This window comes from Helianthus annuus, chromosome 5 (assembly GCF_002127325.2).
Source record: "Helianthus annuus cultivar XRQ/B chromosome 5, HanXRQr2.0-SUNRISE, whole genome shotgun sequence".
Taxonomy (NCBI): domain Eukaryota; kingdom Viridiplantae; phylum Streptophyta; class Magnoliopsida; order Asterales; family Asteraceae; genus Helianthus; species Helianthus annuus.
In genome coordinates this window covers 47,450,879-47,464,616 of record NC_035437.2, presented here as the reverse complement: position 1 = coordinate 47,464,616, position 13,738 = coordinate 47,450,879, and positions in this window count along the sequence as shown.

The window sequence follows — 13,738 nt, the reverse complement described above, 5'->3', positions numbered from 1 at the left end:
AAACATCCACTGCTCACATTTTTATTGTTGACATCCACTGATATTGACAATCATTGGTTTTCCTAAAAAACATCCACTGCTCACATTTTTATTGTTGATGTGGTTAATTAATTATAGAATGAAATTATCAAATGTAATAGTTTGTTTTAATAATCTCAACATGCATCTTAACATATTCTAAAATGTAAGTGTCAATAAAAACTCTCAACATCATCAAAATAGCTGAAATATATCATCAAAGATTCAATATCTCATTATTTCACCATCATTCACAATTAGACATCACTCTGTGAAGGTTTGCTATGAAAAAGGTTTGATTTCCCTGTTTCATATTCTAACTAAGGGTCAACTGGTAGATGTGCTAACCTAAACATTAGACATATTTACCCCTGAAAAGTTAATCCCTAGGAATGATATGCTTCACATGGATAAACAAGCAAAACTTGTTTGAACATGAATTATAAGCATCAAAATGTTTTCAGGAAATCAAAAATCCATCCTTAAAAATAGTTAAAATGAAAATTTTTCATAAACCTTAAAAGTCTGGCCATAATCACTGTTTTCCGTTCAAACATATGTTCTATTATATGCTGTCGACTGCTGATAGTCAACCTCTGTTCTCTCATTTCATTGTTAATCACTGTTGTTCAAAATCAGTGTTTTAACCCACTGATGGTTATCCACTAATAGCTTAAAGTCACTCGCTGTTCTCATTTGTAACCGTTGCAAACCACTGACATTGTTCCATCAGTGGTTTCCTAAAAACAACTCTCTTCCATTTTCATCAGTGGTTGGCACGTGGACAGTACCTTGACCGTCAGATCTTTTGTAACCGCTGCCACGTCAGCATTCACTTTTCCCCCTATAAAACCCTGATCAAAACCCCCAAACAGGGTTTTTACTGTCAAATCGAATTCAAAATTCCTTTCTCAAAGCAGTTATCATCCATTTCTCTCAAAATCACTCATCCTCTTTATCGTCTTCTTCCTCTCGCAATCATACTCAAATCACCATGTCTCTCCCACTCAAATCCCTACATAACTAATTGGGTCTACTTGAGAAACCCAGTCACACCGAAACCTTCAATTCCATCATTGATGCTCTGTCGTCTTCAAAGTACAAAACTTTGTTGACTTGTGATGCTCCGATCTACATGGATACCCAGCGAGAATTCTGGAAAAATGCTAAGTTGGAAACTAAGGATAAAAAGCCCTTAGCCATCAATTCTTCTATAAAGGGTGTTCCAGTCACAATACACACCTCAAACCATTTCGGAGGTTTTTGAACTCGATGATCTTCAAGGTAAAACATCTTTCCCTAAAACAGAGTATCAAACAGATTTCATTGAAAGGGGTTATGCAGAGCAAACGAAAAAAAGACACTTTACAAAAAGGCAGTTTTCCTCCTGCCACAAGGTTTTTGTTTCATACCCTATTGATGTGTGTCTCAAACAAGACCACTGCTTTCAATGAAATCCCATTGAAGATTCAATATCTGGGTTATGCTATCTTACATGGTGAAAATTTTAACTCTTCCCAGGAAATCTTCAATTATCTTGTTACAAATGTTAATAAAAAGGCATTTTTGCTCTTTCCGAGGTTTTTAAGTTACTATTTTAAAAATAAATTTTCAAAAGATAATGCCCATGTGCTTATCCAGGGCAATCATTTTTCAATAAGCAGCCTCACTTCTGAAACCTTTACAAGGCTGTCAAAACTTTCCAAAACACAAGCAGAGGTTCCTGAGCAGACTTCAGCAGCTACCACTGCTCCTTAGGCACCTGCTGTTGAGCCCAGTGCTCAAGGTGATCACAACAGCAAAACAACTGCTGTGAAACCCCCACCTAAAACCACCAAAAGACCATAACAGAAAAAATCACAAAAGCCCCCCAAACCCAAAACAAAGGTAACTCTGGAAGATGAGATCCCAGAGCAACTACCAGTGACAACACAAAAGTCACCAATAACCACTGCCGCTACTTCCTCACAACAGTTGGAAGAAAGATCTCAACCTGAGCCTCAAACTCCTCCTGCTTCTTCTAAAAAAGAACAGGTTGTAAGAACAGGGACACCAAATTATGATGCTCTGGAATCACTTGATTCCATCTTCCACAGCCCACTGCCTGGGGCAAATTCGCTTTCTACACCTATCCTCACTTCTCAAATTCCCCCACAAACAAAACTTTTGTTGGATGCACTTGATTTAGCCCAGACACAAACCAGTTCTTCTTAAACACCTGTTAATGAGAATATACCTCAACAAGTGACTAGGTCTGGTGTCTCAATCATTGCTAACCAACCAACAACTGAGGAGGTTACACTGCAGGAAGTACAAGTACTTCATGTCAGTAGTTCAAGTGGAGCAGCAACTACAGGTGTTGGATCCACTAATCTACACCTGGCCAGTTGTTTCATCAATAAGACTCCCTTGAAGGCAATTCCTCTCCAGCAACTCTGATATCCGCTGGTGTGTTTGTTCCAACCACTGGTTCTATTAAAAGGATGTCAATTACTGAGGAAAGAAGTCTCCAGTACCAAGAAAAAGGGGCATCAGTGGATGACTTTTGGAATACATTCCCTAAGTCAACTGCTGATACAACCACTGCTAGTGGGAAATCAGATGATCCCATTTGTGACAACCGATAGTTTACGCCCTAAATTTCATGATTAACAGGTGATTAACGCAATAATAAATAGTGTATACAACACAAATTAACTTAATTAGGCCTTTGGAGTGCCTAGGAACGTTTATCCGACTTTACAATACGCGTATGAAGATTCGCGTGGAATCTGCGGAACATCAAACGACAACAAACTGATACCATACAAAATACTGACAATGCCACTATTATAGGCCTTTTAGTTTTAAAAACTTTATGCAGTTTGGGTTGCGATATCGGGTCTCATAGAAATTACGGGCCACTTACACATGAGATGGGCTTGTAGGCCCTAGGCCCAAGCCCAAAACCCACAAGCCTAAACCTAATATATTAGATCTTATAAGATCTCTAAATATCTCTAAAAACCTCAACAAATCTATACAAAATCTTATTAAATCTCTACAAAATCTTATCAAGATTCACAAGATCATTAAAGATCTCAATATCCCTATAAAGAACCATACCCCCCCTATTCTTTAAAAATGTGCAGACAAACTCTCTCAACTCTCTAACCTCTCTCTCTTTGCCTGCATATTAAATACACACAAAACAGCATAACATCATTTTCTACAAACAATCACCTCCACTCCCTCATTCCCCTCACAACTCCAGCCGACATCACATCCACACTCACATTCCCTCTGATTCGATTTGGAAGCCGGAGTCGGAGGTCCGATCGGACTCGGGTACCTCTGTTCTCGCCGGTAAAGGACCACACCACTCACCCCTCTGTTCCGGCAACAATTTAGCGCCGCCGCCACTACTGCGGCAGTTGAGGATGTGATTTGATGATGATGATAATGTACTGGTATCAAAGGAGATGATGATGATGATGATGATGATGATTGCTGAGATGCCGACCCCCTTCTATTACAGATCTGAGCGGCTGATGACGGCGACGAGCTGTCGAAGATGGCGGTGATGTGGTAGTGGTGGCGCGACGGCGGAGCACAGCCGCCGACGACGGTTCGTGTCTCGGTCCGACAAGATCCGGTAACCTTTCCCACCTCTCTCATTCTTTTGAAGTTTCTTTTTTTTTCAAGTTTCAGTTGTAACTAACAGGAGGTGTTCTTTTTATTCGATGTCTTGATGATGATGATGACGATGGGTTGATGATGATGACGATAGCCGGCACCGGAGACACTGGCGTACGGCGGCGACGGTGGTGCAAATTGGCTGGGGTTCGGGTGTTTGGGTCAGCCTGGGTCACGTTACAAATTCAGTTTCGGGTTTTGTTTGGTTCGAGTCAGATTTAGCGCGACTCAACGTTACTCCACTTAGATTGCTTCGGGTACGGTTTGAGTCAACAGTCAAAGTTTGGTCAATAGCTTCGGTTCGGCTCCGGTTCTGTCAGACGGCTCGGATAAACTTCGAGTAGAATGGGTTCGGTCAACTCAGTCAACCATTTCCGACGGTTCGACACGAAGACTTGGTAAAATTATCAACGCGTTTAATAATTTTGTTATTTACGGATTACGTGAAATACGAGCTCTCGAACCGAACAATTTAGTAAATTTTTAGTTCAAGATTTACTTGGAATTACTTATTGTCGTGTTTATATAAATTGATTACATACGTATACATTGTTGCAATTGATTGAATTTTGATAAAATAATGACAACTTGTGTTGTCAGGGCCGTCCAAAAACAGAGGAAACTCTGCCCGTTTTTCGAGAAAATCCGTAATATACACGCGTTTTATCATAAAAATAAAACTATCGGATTCAAATAATATTTTATAAAAGCAAATACAAATACAGAATTTCTTACGACGACACTTTACAACCTTCGAAAGCATCGATTTCCGAAATTATTTACAACAAATAAATATAGTTATTATATTCTAAACTTTGAAATTCCGACAACTCTTTATAAAAATAAATATAGTTTATATATTTATTTTCGAATAACAAACAACATGACTTCTTTTTATAAAAATAAATATAGTTTATATATTTATTTCGAATATCAGACAACACCAACTCTTTTATAGAAATAAATATAGTTTTATATTTATTTGAAACATGCATCGACTCGATAAATCTTTATAAAATAAATATAGCTTTTATATTTATTTCAAACGCCTAAAACGGCATGTGATATATAATGAGAGTTTATTATATATTCTTTTCATAAAACATTCATTACACACATGTACGACTTCTCGGGACCACAAAGCGATCTTATCGATATATATATTTTTTTAATATTTATATATACTAAATCTCTAGAGAACTAAGTCTTTCCGAGACTTATTAAATTATTATCGACAATAATCGAGCTAACAAGTATAACTTCTTCGCTTCTTTTAAGTTAACAACTTACCGTCGAATCGTTCGGTTAACAATTCGGTAGAGCTCGATGACACGTAGTTTAGTTACTGCGTTTATTTAGAAGCTTATAAGATATTCCGTGTTAGGAATATTGTAGAATGCACACTAGCAAGTCAAGTCTTGGAAACGACATTACGAAGTCGTATATAGCTAGCTTTGCACAGGAATATTCAGGTGAGTTCATCACCCCACCTTTTACGGTTTTACATTTTTCTAAATGTTTTCGGGGTGGAAAGACATGCACTTTTTACAAAGCATACAAGAATTACATATTTCTAAACCATTTTACAAGCAAGTTTTAACTGACACAAATGGTTTACGAAGAGCTTATGTTTTATACTGGTTTTTCAAACAAGCGTATTTTTCGAAATGTGCATACACACGAATTCTAGTTTTCTAAACTACGGAAAATACAAGTACCAAGAGGTACACTAAACTAAGGAATGACTCAATAGATCATGTCACGAATAGGGTAACATAAGCACCATTAATCAACAATATACCTAGACCGCGGGACAAAAGGTTAGATCTAATGGGTTTCAGGCAGCCACACTCTTGGTGAAAACTAGTACCAAGCAGTGCTTTTGTGTCCCAGTCGTGAATTGACAACTAGAAAAATGCCTAGGTTTGGTGGCTTCCTATGTCATTACATATGTTAGTGGCCTCGCGAACCATTAACAATCTCGTATTCCTTACATATACAGAACTCAGTTTCAATACGTCTTTATAAATTACGTACCATGATTTATACAAATTCAAAGCATAGAATTATGCAGGCATGAAGTCAAAGTCAGGGTGGGCATTGACGGTTACACAAACTTTACAAATACAAGAGTTTACAAATACATGGTTTTACGAACATAAAGCGTTACAAATACAAAGTTTCCATATAACATGACAAGAAAATGATTTTAAATTCGTTTTCTCAACAATATTTCAAAAACCGGTTATTCAAAAAGATTTATTTCAAATCTTTTACAAACAAACTATGAACTCGCTCAACTTTATGTTGACTTTTTCGCATGTTTCTTTCTCAGGTTGCATTTCAAAGTTAAGGCATGGTTGGAATAGGAGAACCATGTGGAGTCGAGTACTTAGTGGGCGTTCATTTTCTAGAAGTCTTAGCTTATTTGCTTCCACTGTGAAATGAAGATACTAGTCCAGTCACGCCAGCTCTGATTATTTCGGGGTGTGACAGATTGGTATCTGAGCTATAGGTTACAGCGAATAGGGTTTTTTCTGTAGAAATACCTAGGCTCTAACCTCACTTTCCTCTGGGGACTTAGATTATTAAGACTTTAAATACAAACAGAACGCCTAGTACTCGAGTATGGTCTCCAACCGTTGCCGAAAAAAAAACAGTCAAAATTTTGTTTTCAAACATAACTAAAGTGGTATTTTACACACGGTACACAAAACAGTCGCATACAGTACACAAAACTCTGAGAGTTTAGGAAACATGCATTTAAGACCTTCGGAAACTCATGTTGAAGTTCATAAAAGGTCATCACGTGGGAACCGCAAATATTAACTCGGGCACACACCATTATCCATATTGTCTATGATATTTTGACTTCCCGAGCAGGCAGCCTACGCATAACGAAACGCTAGTGCACATGTATACGTGAAACTTAAGCTATACATTAACAGAAGTTGAAGTATGTCACATACGACTTTCGAGGAAGCGGCAGTTGGCACGCAGTCCTGCAAACGACACGACTCATGCTAAGAAGAAGATGCATGTCTCCGTGTTCCCCCTATCTGAATAACGACGAATACACCATGTTCGACATTCCATGGTAATGTCACCTAACAACCGGTTATCACATGCAACCCCAGGTAAAGTCCTCAAATTTCTTTTATTGAAATTTCGACTTTCACATTTACTGAGTAGATTCTCGTATCTCTACTCCTCTTAATGGTCATTGTATCACGATCATTTCTTTCAGTAGCAAATATTCATTTGCTTCATTTCTTGAAAATTCATATGTTACGCATGCATTGTTTGTTACGCATGTGGTTTCGTTTCAAATAAGCGTTTCATTTGTTCCGAGTCGTAGTGGACTTGTTTGGTGTAACACCTCGTAAAATCATACCCAATAAAATAAAGACACGTGTCATGTAAGACAAACGTGTCAGGAACCCGGATAAAATAAAAGATGTATGGTAGGATTTAAAAGGGCGACATGTTATTAAAATACCTCTGAGCGGCCAATGTCATAAATCCCAAGATCCTTAAATCATTATGATAAACATCAAATATATCTTTAGCCGGTTATTCCTAAATAAATAAAATTCCATTTTTATATAGGAATTTGGGTTTTAAAAATGTTACTACAACATTCAGGAATTAAATTCTTGATTAAGAAGGGTTGAACTTGAATTAGAATGCATGTCCAAGTTATCATGAGGATCCAAGGTGAATTTTTGTTATTTCCGACACTTTCAAAACCTCCCACAACATCCAAAACATGTAAGTGCATGCAAAGCATGCAAAGGCTGAGCAAAAGGGACCCTCAACTGAAAAGGATAGCATGAGATTCGGAGTTTACAAAGTTGCATGGTCAAAACTTGAATGTTTGCAAAAGTTTGGATTCTCGTCATCGGTTACGGACCGTATGGCTTAAAGCTTACGGTCCGCAAGGATCGGTTACGGACCACAACCGGTTAAGCATACGGTCCACAAGAATCATGTCTGGGCGCATCAGACCAGGTTCGGTTACGGACAACAACCACCTAGGCTTACGGTCCGTAAGAGGTGGATACGGACCGCAAGGCTTTTTGCTTACGGTCCGTAAGCCTGTCGCTGGCAGCAGAAACTGGACAGCTGCCTGTTCAACCAGTTCCACCGCCTTACTTAAGTGGTTTCGAATTCAGGGACTTGTAACTGGTATTTTGGCATTTTAGGGACACATGGAAACATCTGGTTTCAGTCCTATACTTATGTGTAAGAAGATCATGCAATGTTGTTCACTATATAAAGGGTTCTTCATGTTGCAACTTTCATTTGCTCATTTACAACTTATTTCAAGACTTCTCTGGAGCATCTCTGGACTTCAACAAGCTTCTCTTAGGTCCCTAATCATACTTAGGACTCTTGTAAGTGTCCTTAATCCTTTATAATTCAGTTTAGCTTAGTTAATTAGCTAAAAGTCAAACCGTCGTAATTAAGGTTTGACTTCGAGATTAAGCTATAATTATCCAGTCAAATCTCAAATTAAAAATACCTATAAGTAGGTAATTATGTGGATAATAAACCCTTGAAAGGGTATTCTCAGATTCCCACTCTAACTATGTTAATTGTCGGGTCAAAGCTTACTTTAAAAAGTCAACAGAATGCTTATTTTCAAATTAATGCATAATTAGCAATGTAGGATTCATGCAACCTGTTTTATCATTAATATAACTTGGTAAATAATATAAGAACATGTCTAAACATGTTCAACTCGACAATTTTCAGTTTTAGGCTCGGTTTGGAACCGAAAGTCGCATAGTTTGACTTATGCTTTGACTTTCATCCCTGACCCGTTTAAGCCAAGTTTAGGATTGCCTTAGAGCTTCTTTTGGACCTATTTATATGTTAGTATAACCCTATGTGATTATACAACTTGGTTCATTAGATATCCGAATCATATGCATGTTTCCGCTAATTGCCTAATTGTTGACTATTATGCCCTTGTCACCTTAAAATGTGATTTTTGAAAAAGTAAAAGAGTAGAAACATTTGCTACTGATTTATTAACTTGTACCTAAAATTTGATATCAGTTTGAGGTCTAGATTTAGTGTTATGCTCATTAGCGTAATTAGAAGCCTTTCTAGTCAATAAATGGCATAATTAGCATATAGCCTAACTAAACCCAAATTTTTATACAAAACTTTTTGCCTACTAATATAAAATAATATTTTGGGATTTTTGGAGATTTTTATTTATTTTTAGGCTGAGCATAACTTAGAGTTTTAAGCTTATTTCGGTTATTACCGGTTTTGCCCTTTTGGGCTATAAAACGATTTTTGTAAATCCTTTTGACCTCAAACCTTTTTCTACTGATATAATATAGTAAATAACTTATTTTGAGCTTTCTGGAATTTTAAAAATATCAGCTTTCTATACAAAACCCGGAAATGGCTCTAAATCGCCTTTTTAAGCGTTTTAACGACATAGTATGTATCAAAACTAGTTCATATATATAAGGTTTGATACCTACTGATATATTAAGTAAATTTTTATATTATAATATTAAACAAAAGTTTTAAAGTCAGATTTCCAGTTTTGACCTTTTAGGCTTATGTGAAATTACCAAAATGCCCCTCGGTGCATAGTATGGTTATAATTAATAAATTTCACATATATATAATACCTTACTATTATAGCCCATTAAAATATTTACCTGTAACTCAGATTACAATTAAACTCTTTTATACCTTTTTTAAAATGACCAAAATGCCCTTATGAGGCATAGTTTGCAATTAAAATCATTTTGGACATAATAGAAGATATCTTACTAATGTCACAACATATTTAGTGCATATTAACTCATGGAACTTGTATATGATTCATATGGTTACTCGTTACGCACTTTCGCGTTCGGATCGGCATATGTAACTAGTTTACATATAATAGCCGAAACGGGTCAAACCATATCATTATTTCTCAAAATCCAGAATGTGATTAAGTTACCCAGATTAAACAAGCATGCAAGCTTGTCGGGTCAAAACCACATTCTATACTGGTCTTCGCCTTCCATGCGATTGAACCGTAATCTTTCTTTAAAACTAACCGGTCTAAGCTTAGGCTAAATTAAAGACCCGTTAGGATTCTAATAGGTTATTATAAACCTTCGTTCCAGAATAGGAGATCCAGTAAAAGATATTTGCACTTGCTTATTATGACAATACTTGCTCAGGTAAATACTTTTAACTTATTTTCCCTTATACGGGCTTGGGGTATGGTATATAAAATACCGCTTGGTCGGGCATTTGACCTTAATCGATTGGTGGTTAAGTATTATCAAGATGACCCGTTTAAAAATTTGTTTTGTTTGTTTTATGCCTTTGGGAGTTTAATGACCATGTCCCGGATATCCTTGGCATCATTCATAGAATGGCCACGACCTTAGGACACTGGTGTAGGCGTACACCCGTCAGTGTATTTACATTTATTAAGGTATAACCGCTGGTTTCCCGCCACGGGACTATATCATGTGGTGTGTCTATTAATCTTTAACCCGGCACGAATCGGGCAAACTGAACGCATAACAAACATGTAATCCTTTACAAGTATTATATTCAAATAATTATCCCAAGTTTTAAAAATCTTTTTGTGCCATGTGCATTCAAATCAATTTTAAACATTTTCAAAATGAGTCAGTTAAATTGTATTTACTAGTGTAAACTGACGTATTTTCCCAAAAAGGTTAAGTGCAGGTACTACACGTAATAGGCTGGCCTCTCCTTAGCATCTCTTAGAGTCTCGCAAGCTTGGATGCAATAAATCTGTTGAACAAGTTCCCTTTTCTTTTGATCCGCCCGTGGATCTATTTCAACTGTTGTGATACTTAATATTACAATAATTATTTGGTTGAAATAAATCTATCTTTTTACTTCCGCTGTGCATTTTAAATTTGTGTTGTTTGACTATGATGATATCAACTACGTCACGATACTCACCGGTGACACATGGAAAATAGGGGTGTGACAGGTTGGTAGCAGAGCCAACACTGAGTGAATTAAACACTAGCCTTTTGTGTTTAATCTCAGTGCACAAATTGCACATTCCTCGAGTTCCGAGTCTAGACAAAGAACATAGGACAAATTCTGTTTTTGTTTTATTTTATTTGTCTTTTCATTTTATATATTCTTGTCGTTATTTTTTTATTTATGCTTGCAGGTTTAAGAATGCCGCCCAGGATGAGACGAGGACGAGGTAAGGCTCCATTCACTAGCCATGACCATGAAGCCGGGCCTTCTCACTGGCGTACACCCTCGATCACAATGAGCACTAGCCCTCAAGAGCCTTGGAGGGTTTACGTTGAACCTGGGAGGCGATCAGTCTCCCTGAGTTCCTCACCATCTTACCTACATTCTTTTGGGCCGCAATCCGAAAACAAGCCCATCAACCCTCCGCCTTCCTTCATACCTTTGCAGCGGTCAAACTCGCACCATTCTTTTGGTGACCCTACCCCTGCTTTCCAGAGCCGGTTCAACCCGGCTAATTTCATTCAAGAACCCGTGGGTTTCAACCCACTAGGCCCGAAGATCATTTTTCGGGTGATAACGACATGGATAAAGATACGGATCCCGTGGAGACTGCAATCAGGACCCCAAACCATCCCATCGAGATCTCGGATGGGTCCTCGTTTCATGGATCGCCTTACCGCGGTTCGGATAGCTACCAGGCGAGGTTTAACCAGTGGGACTGGTATTTTACGCCCTCTGAACACTCGTCTCCATACAAGCAGCAGCAGCAGGATCCTTCCGAGGTTTCCCGATTTGTGGCAGTCACTCCGCTACCACCTCCTCCAGTGGAGCAGCCACTTCCGGAACCACCGAGGTGGAGAAGGTCAAACGCACGGATGTCCGTGTGAGGAGGAGTCCGCATCAGCACTCCCCAGCCCTCGAGTGGCAGCCACTATCCGCCACTCCAAGAAGAAGAAGACCCGCAGATGGGGGGTCCATCAAACCCCATCTCGGAAGCAAACTCTGCACCTGCGGTGCCACCATTGGGTTTTGATAACCCAATCCCTGCATATGCCGGTTCATCGGCATATAACCCGTTCGAGCTACCGGGCCACAACAGCTACAACTATGCCAATGTGGACCCGTACCAGGAGGCGTGGGACTACAATGCTCGTCACCCAGAAGGACCCTATGGTGGTCTTTGGACCACTGGTTATCCAACTTATGGGTACCAGCGTCTGCCACCTCCTCAACCTCTGTATCAGCCGCCACAGCCGCAACTGATCCCGCCGGAACGCCAACAAGAGGTCCTTGAAAGATTGGGCAAATGTGAGCAGGACATTCAAAGGGAGCGTGAAAGCAACCGAGGCTTCTTCAAGGGTTTGACAGACCTACTTAAGGGGAAGTCCAAAAGAAGGGGTCATTGAAGACCTTTGTTTATTTATTTTATTTAGTTGTAATCAAGTCCCTGCGTGGACTTTTGTTTCTGTACTCAGCCCCTGCGTGGGCTTGTCTTTTTGTACTCTGCCCCTGCGTGGGCATGTCTTTTGTTAACCCCTGCGTGGGTTTGTTGTTTGTTTCGCCCCTGCGTGGGCATGTTATTTTGTAGAAGTCCCGTTTAGGGCAAAAGTTGTACTTGTTTAATTTATTAATGAGATGCTTAATTTAAATTTTCATTTTGTTTGTTATTAATTATGTGCATGAAACATAAAATAAATGAAAATAATTTTTATTATTAATAGATCTACCATTATATTAAAATGGCAAAATCTAAAAAGGACAAAACCTAGCCATGTGTCATCATAAGACAGGGCCAAGATGGTAGTTCCATAATTAGATTCAGATCCATATTAACATCTCAATTTAGGACTGTTCTGTGTTAATTATTAAAAGAATCTTAAAGGTAAAACCTAGTTTATATGTCGTTGCAGACATGGCTAAGATGGTAGAACCTATGCAAAAGATTCCAATTCTTGTTAACATCTGAATGCATGTTAACATTTCTGACAAACTGTGATACGATAAAATCACATAGGTCATCTTTTAATTGGGTTATTTTAAATTCCCTTAATTATATAACCATCCCTTAAGGATGAAGTGGCTACGAGCTAAAACTAATGTCCTTTTTGGACTAAAGACAGTGGTAGCTTATAACTCCCTGTCTAGAATAAGGCAATAAACTTTGATTAAATCCTTAATACCTTGACTTCGTAAAAGTCTTGGTTTATATATTAAATTTGTCTCTATGACTAGGCCCTTTTGTGCTATTAAAATATAGGATTATAATAAAGGTCCTGAACATACAAATAATTAACAAATTAACCAAAAATGGCGATTAAAACCATGGTTAATAAATCATAAAATACTGTAAAAGCTTCTAAATAAAACCTTGTCCATTATTTTCTATATGTAGCAATTGAAGCTACATGGCTGGGTCGGATGAGGTAAACAGTCATCCGGTTGAAAACCACGAGAATGCTAGGATACAGCTGACTGGTGCAGAGCTGCAAGCACTAGTTGATAATGCTGTTACAAGGGCTTTGGATCGGCAGAATAGTGAGTCTAGTGGGACTCGAAGTAGGACCCTATCTACACCGCACTCCAAGCTTAAAACTCATTCTGAAGCTCACAGCAAGCCACCCTCTATTCAACCTAAACCTAAGAAAGAGGAATCCAAGAAAGATGATGATCGACATTCCTCAAACCAAAACAGTATTCCCTCCAAAAAGATAATATTTGATAATGCACCACATGCCAAAGGTTGCACATATAAATACTTTGTTTCGTGCAAACCCCAGGATTTCACTGGGGAGAAAGGGGCAGTGGATTGCATGACTTGGTTGGATGAGATGGACACTGTGGTAGATATTAGTGGATGTGCTGAATGGGATATCGTGAAGTTTGTATCCCAGTCTTTCAAGGGTGAGGCCCTAGCCTGGTGGAGATCGTTGATTCAAGCTACCGGGAAGATTCCACTGTATAATATGACATGGGATCAATTTGTCACTCTTATCAAGGAAAACTACTGCCCACAGCATGAGGTGGAAAAGATCGAGTCTGACTTCTTATC